The 10,170-nt window shown below is 34.7% G+C and overlaps 1 pseudogene; it reads right to left on the bottom strand.

The window, feature by feature from the left end:
* Positions 1–1,823: 1,823 nt before the first annotated feature.
* On the bottom strand, positions 1,824–2,246 carry LOC117702613 (PDZ domain-containing protein 11 pseudogene; annotated as a pseudogene).
* Between the last annotated feature and the right edge of the window lie 7,924 nt (positions 2,247–10,170).

Consider the following 10,170-nt stretch of genomic DNA (forward strand, 5'->3'; position numbering starts at 1 on the left):
AGCCCCTATCCCATGCCCCCTTTTCCTTTTTGCACTTATACATTTTTTTTTTAAAAAAAAGTTAATCAAAGGCTTTATAACTTTGGTATTGCTCAGTCAGAGGTGTAACCCACTACCCAACCTAGATATATCAGCTATCTTTGACTGGTGGAGATACATGAACATCTGCCTCCCTGTCTCCCCCCTCTTTCTCTCTCTCATCACCTAGCTTCTCCTTTCCTTCTTCTCCTCCTCTTCTTACTCGTTATCTTAAACTTCAGAAAAAAAAACTCTATTTTCTTCACTTGATCCTATTCAAAAATAATGACTGGAAAATATAGCTCTCTTACTAAAAGAAAAATCACAAGTTTCTAGTAGCAACAATTAAACTTTGAATGAGATTAATGCCTTAATTCCGAAATCTAAAAGTGTATATAGTAAGGAAAGATTTTGTTCTATTAACAGAAGCCTACATGAAGGGCCAGCAGAGTAAATGGGACATGATAGAATGTATAGCACATTCAGTGGACAGAGTGCACAACAATCTTCTATAAGTTAAACCACAGGGACAAGAGCATTTGCCATGTTCCTAGGTATGCCACATGTTGCCAGGAACCACTTACTTCCTTCGTTATTATCCTTTCCACCACTTTTGAGGTTTGACACTACTCTATCACCAGAAAAACATGACTCACTTATGTGTTGTTTGGATATTTGTATGTTATTCATAATCTTTAATGTTGACTAGAGTATAGTTATGGATTCTCAGTGTAGAGATAATTAAATGTATTTAATGGGGATGAGAATGTAGCTCAGTGTTAGAGCTCCATTCAGTACTGAACAGTACAGAAGAAGCAATTCTGAAGACAAATATGGATTTATGTCTTGAATGTACTATAAATTTGAACATTTGGGGGACAATATCTTGAATGACTTTTCCTACATTAGTGCACTATTAAAACTTAAAGTGTATTATTTAAGTTAATTTTCTCTGATACTTATTAATTGTGGAACTCTACAACATCGATACAAATGTTCATTAGCTAGATGTGTTTTGAGGTCTTTAAATATACCATTGTGTATTTAATTGTGACAATAATGTAAACAATAAAAGCTGCATTATATCTTGCTTTAAACAAAAACTGAAGCTGATTATATTGCTTTTATCATCAGAAGCGAACTCTCTAGAGACTGTAATGTTTTTTAAAGAATCAAGTCAAAATGAATTTTATATTTTAGTAACAGCTAAAAGACCTTCTAGATTGAGTTACATCAAATAAACAATTAAGAATTAATTAATTAATTAATCATGACTTTCTGAAACCCTCACATGCTTCATTTTTTAATTCAGTATTGTGTTTTTACTTTGGGAAGGGGTAGGATGAAGAAGAAGGGACAAAAACAATGTCTAATTGGAGTCTCCCAAGTGTATGGGACTCCAGGGGACATCTACAATGACTGGATGGTATGACCAGGCAAATCTGATGGAAAGTCCTCATCATGATTCTTTTTTTTTTTTTCCTACCGATTTCTATGAATAAAATGATAAGCTGTATAAGTGACCAATGTAAGGTACCTAATAAATGCCAGTTACTTCCCCAACAGGCTACAAACTTCTAGACATCATTATTTTCCCCCCCCTTTTTTTACAGAATAAAACTCACTTAGCAAACTAGGGAACTCCCAGTACAGTACAGTTTATATATAATAAAGCTGGTAAGCTGTGTCCTCATCCTGCTGATGCACTAAGCCTGGAGAGTGTGGAGAATAGAATTTCCTGATTCTGGAGTTTTAGCCAGCTTGTCCTGGCAGAATCCACATGGAAGGCAATGGGCTGCAAATCTCTAGTGCTCAGTCTGCTCCTTTTAGCAATGATAATTGTAGGGAAAAATGCATATATAAATGCTGATTTCTCAGACTTTCTTCAGGATTTCAACAGCTTTGCTGGGCTTGATTTCTTAGAGATCCATATCTTTCACTGCTAGAAGCTGGTTCCCTTCTTGAAGTCCTCCTGGATGTGCATCAGAGTTTGGAATCACCTTGGAAATGAAGACGCCTTGCTGGGAGGCCCTTCCTTCTCAGTTGTTAAGCCCAACTGAGCTCAAGAAGCTTCTTCAATGTGACAATTTAGGACTAGAAACTGAGTCAAATCATTATAGTCTGGGTGGGACACTCTCTCATGAGGAGGAATGCATCCATGCTGGAAGATTTTCACAGGCAGGCATGAAAACTACTGGGTAGTCATTGTAAGGAATCCAGATGTCCATTTCAGGCAAAGCTGGGCAAATAGGCCTCGGTCAGTGGTGCCTCGGCTATCAGCCCTCACACATTTGGATTGAGATGAAGAGTTTGTAGAATTTTTTATTTTATTTTATCTTTATTTTTTATTTTATTTTTATCTTAAACTGAGGCCAGGGATGGTAAGGAAATTGAGGAGAGTAGGAGGTAAAAAAAATGTCAGTATCCACTGAATACACTGTGTACAATTATCTAAGAAAAAATTTAATTAATAAAAACATTTAAAAATTCCATCATCAGCATAAGTCTCTTAATTTTTAATTTCTGACACAAGATGGCACTATTAGTAGTGATTTTCATTAATCTATAGATAACAATGACAGAGATCTGTGTATATTCAAAGAAAGTATCTAAATATATAAAGACAACAAATGGCACATGGATGTACATACACAGAGCCATGGTTGATTAATATTAACATCTGGATGAAGAGTCAAAGACTTAGTCAGCCAACTGTTTTCTTGACATCAACATGACAGATTGAGATTTTTTTAAAAATCATTTCCATGAGAAAATTTCCATGTTAGGCACGCTGTCAAGATATATTTGCAATAATGTATGGATGATGAAGATTGATAACAGAATGATTTCAGCACAAATAGCACACCCTAAACAAGATATATCAACTTTATGGGAAGTGAAGAAAGGTTTTCAAATGTAGAAAGACACATAAGGGTGTTTGCCAGTAAATTACAAGGAATGCATGCTGGCACAGAAGAAACTTTAACACTGTAAAGACACAAGTTTTTAAAAAGTTGAAAGCATAGGGCAAAGCTTGGTTTCTGAAACATTTATGGTGAAATTTCTCCTATCTTTTCTGTCATTTCTCAAAACATTCCACATACATAGAGTGAGAATCAACTATATTTGATGGCTAAGCCAATAATGGAATTTATTCTGGTAGTAATCATTATTTTCTATCAAATTTGAAGTTTATTCCACACTGCTTCATTCATAGTTCTCAAATTAAATAATTACAACCAATGAACTCTATCCTGGCCAGTATTTCTTTTTTCTTGATCTAGAAAGATTTATGTCTGTTAAACCATCTGTAAAGTTCTTGACTAATATGAAAGTTCTTAGTACTTCTCTAAACTATTTATCCTAATTAGATGATGAAAAGATTAGGGTCCTGAGAGTAAAATTAGTAAGCAAGGTGCCTCCCATCTGATGAGGGTTGAGGTAGCAGGTCAGTGCCAGCATTCTTCCCATCATGAGCTATTGCATAACTCAAATAATAGGTTTTTCTGCCTGGAATTCAAGTACTGCATATCTTCATAAGCTCTGAGTTGTCTCCCTCTAGCACAATTGCTATCTCCAGGCTGATAGTTGAGTAATGATTGCATCTAATAAACATTTTAATAAGACTACTACTTCTACTTTTATTCTCGTCCATCTTAACTTTTCACTTGAAGTAGTTGCATATTATCATTTCTTTTCTGCAGCTCAGCAAACCCGTACTTGGTCAGAAGTGATATTATTTTTGAAAAATTCCACTGTAAACTGCTATAAAATTGGTAGTAATAACAAGCTCTCTTATTAGTCAGAGGTTATCACTCACCTAACCCCAATTTAAATTACTGTGATTAACAAGTGACAAAGCTGTGGGTTACAGCCTGTGCTTCCATAGATATAGGCTGAACACATACAATTTGCTGGAGATGATTCTAGTACATTTGCTATTTAGATAAAGTGCAAACACTTTCTTTCTATTGAACAAACATAGAAGATATAGCAGAATAAGAAAAAAACAAAGATATGGTCATTTTTTCTTGTCTAATTAACAGGATGCTATCAAAGACAAAGGTTTAAGGATACAGTGAATTGTATCATTCACTGTAATATAGTTCCATTATGGTTCCATTTTTTTGGTAATCCCCCCATTTCTCATTCTATCCTCCTCTTCCACCCTGCTGCCAATATACAGCATTGCTGAGCAAATCTATTTTCGGGACACAGTGTGAACTCTGGATGGGCTGTCCCTCACTACCACTTTGTGATCTGTTGCACTGCTTTACATAAAACATGTGACTAAAAGTCTTTAGAAATAGATGTAAAATAAAATACCAAAGCCACTTGTAGAATCCTCAGTAAGGTACAGCCACATTGTGTGCAGAATGAGAGAAAGCAAGATGATCCCTTTCTCCCTCTCTATCCTGCATTTTTCTCAACTTCAAATCTAAACTACCTGTACTCCCTTGTTTAAGAATGATCTAACTGGAAAGCAGCATTTTCAGCGTTTTCCAGGCAAGTCCTTCAGAAGGGGTAAAGGTAAATAGACTATCCTAGGCAACATATGGAAGATGAAGTTCTAAAGAAACACTGCTACTTATTCCTGTTAGCATTTATTCTGCAGCTGCAGTTACTATATCCATCCCAGCTCTGTGAATTCCTCAGGTAGGTGTGGTAGGAAAGCAGATTAGCTAAGATGATGTTCATGGTTTAGTAGATAAGTCTAGAAGTATGTAATCCTTTACCTTGACTAACTTATCCAGGAAGTACGAACCATTTATATATTGACAGAAAGCATAATTTATAATTATACTGGTAACTTTTGTTAGGGTAAAATTGTTTTATTTTGAGAACTGTTAAAAATAAGTAATGTAAAATTCACGTCAGAAGTTAAAAGGCAAAAGAAACCCATAAAAACAGGGTTTACTAGGGGTTAAAATAAGTATATTCCAACAACAACATTCGAGCAAATAAAAGTAAAATATGTTTCTCTTAAAAATAATAATTATGAATCTAACAAATCTAAGAGGATTTAAAAACCAAGAACAAACATAGTAAATATGTATCATGAGCTATAGCTATAGCTACAAATGCGATTAATAAAACTATAAGGTATTTTTATTTGTATAAATATGAAAATAAATGTGAATATGTGCTAGGTAATTTTCTAGCAAATGCATTATTTAATTGGAACCTGTTACACAAAAGTATTGAGTGTTATATTAAAAATACAACACCGTAAAGTTTTTTAAGCTAGAGGGATATTTTGTAACTTTAAAATTATTAATTTAATTAATATTTCATATTCTCATATCTATAATATGTTTTTTCAAAGTCCCACTTCCATTAGCCTTTCTTATCTCTTCCTTATACACACACACACACACACACACACACACGAGGAGAAGCAAGAACATAAAACAGCTTTATTGTAAGCTGTAGTTTTCCACTTTTTTTCAATGTAAGCAGCCATGTAGAAAATGGAAACGTGTATACAAGCTAATGGGAAAGGAAAATGAGAACTAAGCCATGAAAATTTGTCACAAATACAGAAGAACATAAACTTAAATAATGGTGAGTACAGAATATGAAGGGTCTTGTCAACAAGTGAGATATTATCTGAATGATCTTGTTGATTTGTGACTAGATATTATCTGAATGATCTTGTTGATTTGTGTGGCAATCAGAGGCAGGAGAGTCAAATTTGGATGGATGGATGATGGGTGGATGGATGGATGGATGGATGGATGGATGAGTAAGAAGTGGTCAAGGAGTGCTAAGTTGCATTTAACAAGTTTAGTGTCTTGCAGCATAGTAGAGTGGTTATACATAACAAACCACTATGTATTTTAGCAAAAAAGCAAAAATCATCTTAAATATTTAGTCATAAAGGGATGATAGATGTTTAGGGAGATGTTGTGTTTATTTTTCTATTGTGGTGATAAGACATGATGACCAGAGCATCATATAGAAAACAGAGTTCATTTGTGCCTTATAGTTCAGAGTGTTAAGATTTTATGACTATCATGGCAGGGACCATGGCATCAGGCAAACAGGCAGAGCCTGAAGCAGAAGCTGAGGCCTCACATCTTGAGACACAATCTTGAGCAGATATATATATATCTAGATCTAGATCTAGATAGATAGAGAGAGAGAGGAGAGAGAGAGAGAGAGAGAGAGAGAGAGAGAGAGAGAGAGAGAGAGAAAGAGAGAGAGAGAGAGAGAATATGAACAAGACTGGGAATGAAGCCTCAGGGCCCATCTCCAGTGATACACATCTTCCAATAAGAGCACATCCCCTAATCCTTTAATCTTTCCCCAATAATTCCATGAACTGAGGACCAAGTACTCAACTACAGGGCCCTGTGGGGGTCATTATTATAGAAATAACTGCGGGATATAAAAAGTCTGTGGTTACCTGAGGTGGAGATCTCAATAGTCGTGCAGGATGAACTAAACAATGTGCATCCTCCTGCCTCTGCTACATGAGTGCTGCCATTATACACATGACCCACTACAGCTGGTAAAGTGAAAGTTATTTACCCTGATTTCAGCATTAAATAGTGTATGTACAAATGATAATACGACAATATCTCTTATGTTGTATATATTAAGAAAAAATGGATACGAAACTTAAAATTGAAGAATCATGATCATTGTGTCATAAAATTTACAAAAAACTTAAATGTAGATTATTTTAGCCATATATAAGATGTCTAACATATGATCTGGTGATATGATATTAAAAGAAATAAAAATTGGATAAAATATATTCTACTTAAAATAAAAAAAACATAGAGTCAATCCTCATTTTTAAATGTATTTCAAGGAAAATTTATAAATATGCATGGGTATGACTCTCACTGGTGAAAAAACTCAGGAAAATTAAATACTGCTCCATTGAAAAATCTTTTATGTGTGATATCAATTTAAGGGAATAGTAACCTATTTCTGACAAAATGTGAATAGCATCAGCTCCAACAATGCTAGAATATTATGTTGTAATAAATTCAAATAATATCCCTATTTAGTCAAATTCAATGATGAGTTCATGCATAGCTCATGAAAGTCTTTCTGTATTATTCACACACTAATATATGTTTACATGATCAGAGCTTGAAGTTTATGTATCAAGTTGTTATGAAGAGTTATCTCTAAAGTGCATGATTACAAAGAAGAGAATAAAATTTTGTGTTTTACTATCTATCTACATATATATTTGTGTGTGTGTTTAACAGACTAGAAATTATGTTATAAAAATTTTTGTCCTCTTCTTATGTGTTTCTTTAATTAAAATACATATTTTATGGAGTGGAGAAACAACTCAGTCAGTAAATGCTTGCTAGAAAAACATAAGATCCCCGTTTCCCACATAAAAGCCAAGTGTTTTATATATTTGTAACCCTGAAACTGGAAGAAAAGAGGCAGCTGGTTTCATGGAGAGTACTACTCAGACAGTCTAACCAGTCAGTAAGTTTCTTCAGATTCTTTATGAGACCCTGCTTCAAACACAATATGGTAAATAGCAAGTAAGAAAGACACCAAGCATCAACCTCTGGTCTCCATTTGTATTCCTACACACACAAGTACATATACATATATTATACACACATACACATGCACACACATATGCATGCACACACACACTTACACTCACACAAACTCACTCACACACACACATAAACTAAATACAATTAACAGGATGGTTAAATTATAAATGAAATGTGTTTAATATGACAAGTTATTGTGATTAAGTATTGCCATAAACTGGTCAAATCCAAGTTTTGTTGATAACTGTAATGTACTCAAAGGAGGATTATTCAAGAGATGTGTAAAGTTGTGTATATTTTGTCTACTATAAGCAAGAACAACTAAATGACTCTAAATATTACCCTACTCATATATAGACTATTTCTAGGACATTTAGTATTTTTATTTTTTGACAAGCTCTCACATTAGCCATGTTTGTCTTAAACCCAATATATAGTCAAGAATGACATTTAATTCTAATCCTCCTACATCTAGTTCCCGAGTTCTAGGATGACAGCTGCACATTATTATATCCAGTTCATTCCAGTTCTCATGTGGGTCAACCCCTTTAGAAACAGTATGCATTTGCATGAAACAACATAGACATTATCTCAAGTGGTATCCTTAAACTAGTATGTGACATATTCCTGGGTCATGCAATAGCTTAGGGTGTCTGACTAGCATATTTAGAGACTAAATTAGACTAGAATAGAGTACATTGGATCATATGTAAGGAACTATTGTTTTATGAAATAAGGTTTATGCATGTTTATACCAAATGTAGATGTAACATGGTTTTCATTGTTATTTAAGAAGAAAATAATTGACATTGATCCTAACCTAGATTTATGATAATAAATCATGTCATCTTGTGAGCCTGTATTGCTAATGTAACTTCTAAATTTATTTCATTGGCATGTAAGACAATACTTTTTAACAACAAATAGGACTTCATATTGCTTGGGTTTCTATCACTACAGCTATGACATTATGAAAGGTTGCAAAAGTTCCACAGGTTTGCCAATAGGTGCCAAGCTTCTAAGATTTCTCCTGCAGTGGTTAGTGCAGGTGTGTGCCTAAAGTCCCCAAATCACCTGAGGACCCTCATTTTCCTGGGAACTCAGTCAGTTGGAAGCTTTGCAAAAAGCTGTTGTGAGCCACAATTGTAATTAGCAAGTGACACCTTGGCAGAACTAATTGACATCTAACTGAGAGCAGTAAGTGGTCTTTGACTAGGCTACATGAAGATAATAACTCCTGGCTATATACTGGCCAATTTTCTTTTCAAAGAAGAGAGTTCAATCAAAGCATCTCAACACTAGGGTTTTATTACCAAGGTAAACATAAACTGTAACAACAGTGATGATAATAGCAGTTCTATGAAACATCAAAACAGTTATGTAACAGGGACTTGGTCTTGTGAATGATACTCTAACAAACCAGGTATGCCTACCATGTGCTAACTTGTATTCCTCTGGGTATCAACATAGGAGTGAGAAAGCTTGTACAAAACTCCTCACAATTCTTAGGCATCAGGTAAAAATAAAACAAAATTACATTAAATTTTAACCTTACCCCTATCAGAATGGCAATCATTAGGGAATGGGTCAGTGTTGCTGAAAAAGCAGAAAGGAAACCTTTGTTTTCTTAGCTAGGAATATAAATTATTTGTGCAGCCAGTTACCTTGGATATTGGTATAGAAGGTACATAAACATGTAAGTGTAGAATAAGCACAATCAAGACTACTTACAACTAATTACAAAGCAAACTTAAACACCCAGTATATCAGGGGTCCACTGACTAAGGCGCCATAGACCATAAAAAAGTTAAATGCTACATTGGAAAGCATCCTAGCAAAATACAAGAGAGTTAGTTCAGTCCTTTAAAATATTTGTAATGCTTTCGAACAGGAGAACAGCAATACCAGCAAATTTATTGACCTGAATTGCTAGAATCACATGAACTCCTTCCTAGCTCTTCCCATCCCAGCATCCTCCTTCCCTGCTTTCATCTTTTCCTTCTTTCCTCCCTGTTTACCATTCTGCCTTTCTGCCTTTTATCTCAGTTGTCATTGCTTGTGATACAGCAAGTAGTGAAAGAGCTAAAAACTGCTGGTCCTCCTTCAGACAGTTTGGAATGTATAAAGCCATTTAAATCATATGGAATATGATTTCTTCAGTGGAAAATTTCCTCAAAAGAAATTGCACCTAAAACTTAACCCTCTATAAAGTTTACTAACTGACTAGGGCTATAGTTACTACATAGAGTTTAGAATGTTGCCAGTCCAGAGATTAATTACATTTTGTTTTGGGACATCTTTAGTAGCTTAAGCATTCATTCTCCATCTGTTTCTGTGACTAACAGACACAATCTTTTAGGATTTATTGACTTAAGAAAACCCTAATCTCCATCAACCGAAAAGTTACTAGTGTCACCAGGAAGCACCTAATACTTGTGCTGAGATTTTTCCTTTTTGCTGTCACTGACTACTTACTATTGCCACCAATGTGCTACTCAGGTATCTTGTTATATAATGTTCCTTGTTCCATGGCTAAAAAGAATTCATCAAGATGTTACTATGTTACACACATAAGCTGCTCCACAGGAACCCACATCTTCTGTTCCAATAT

Source organism: Arvicanthis niloticus, chromosome 1 (genome assembly GCF_011762505.2).
Source record: "Arvicanthis niloticus isolate mArvNil1 chromosome 1, mArvNil1.pat.X, whole genome shotgun sequence".
In the NCBI taxonomy this organism is placed as follows: domain Eukaryota; kingdom Metazoa; phylum Chordata; class Mammalia; order Rodentia; family Muridae; genus Arvicanthis; species Arvicanthis niloticus.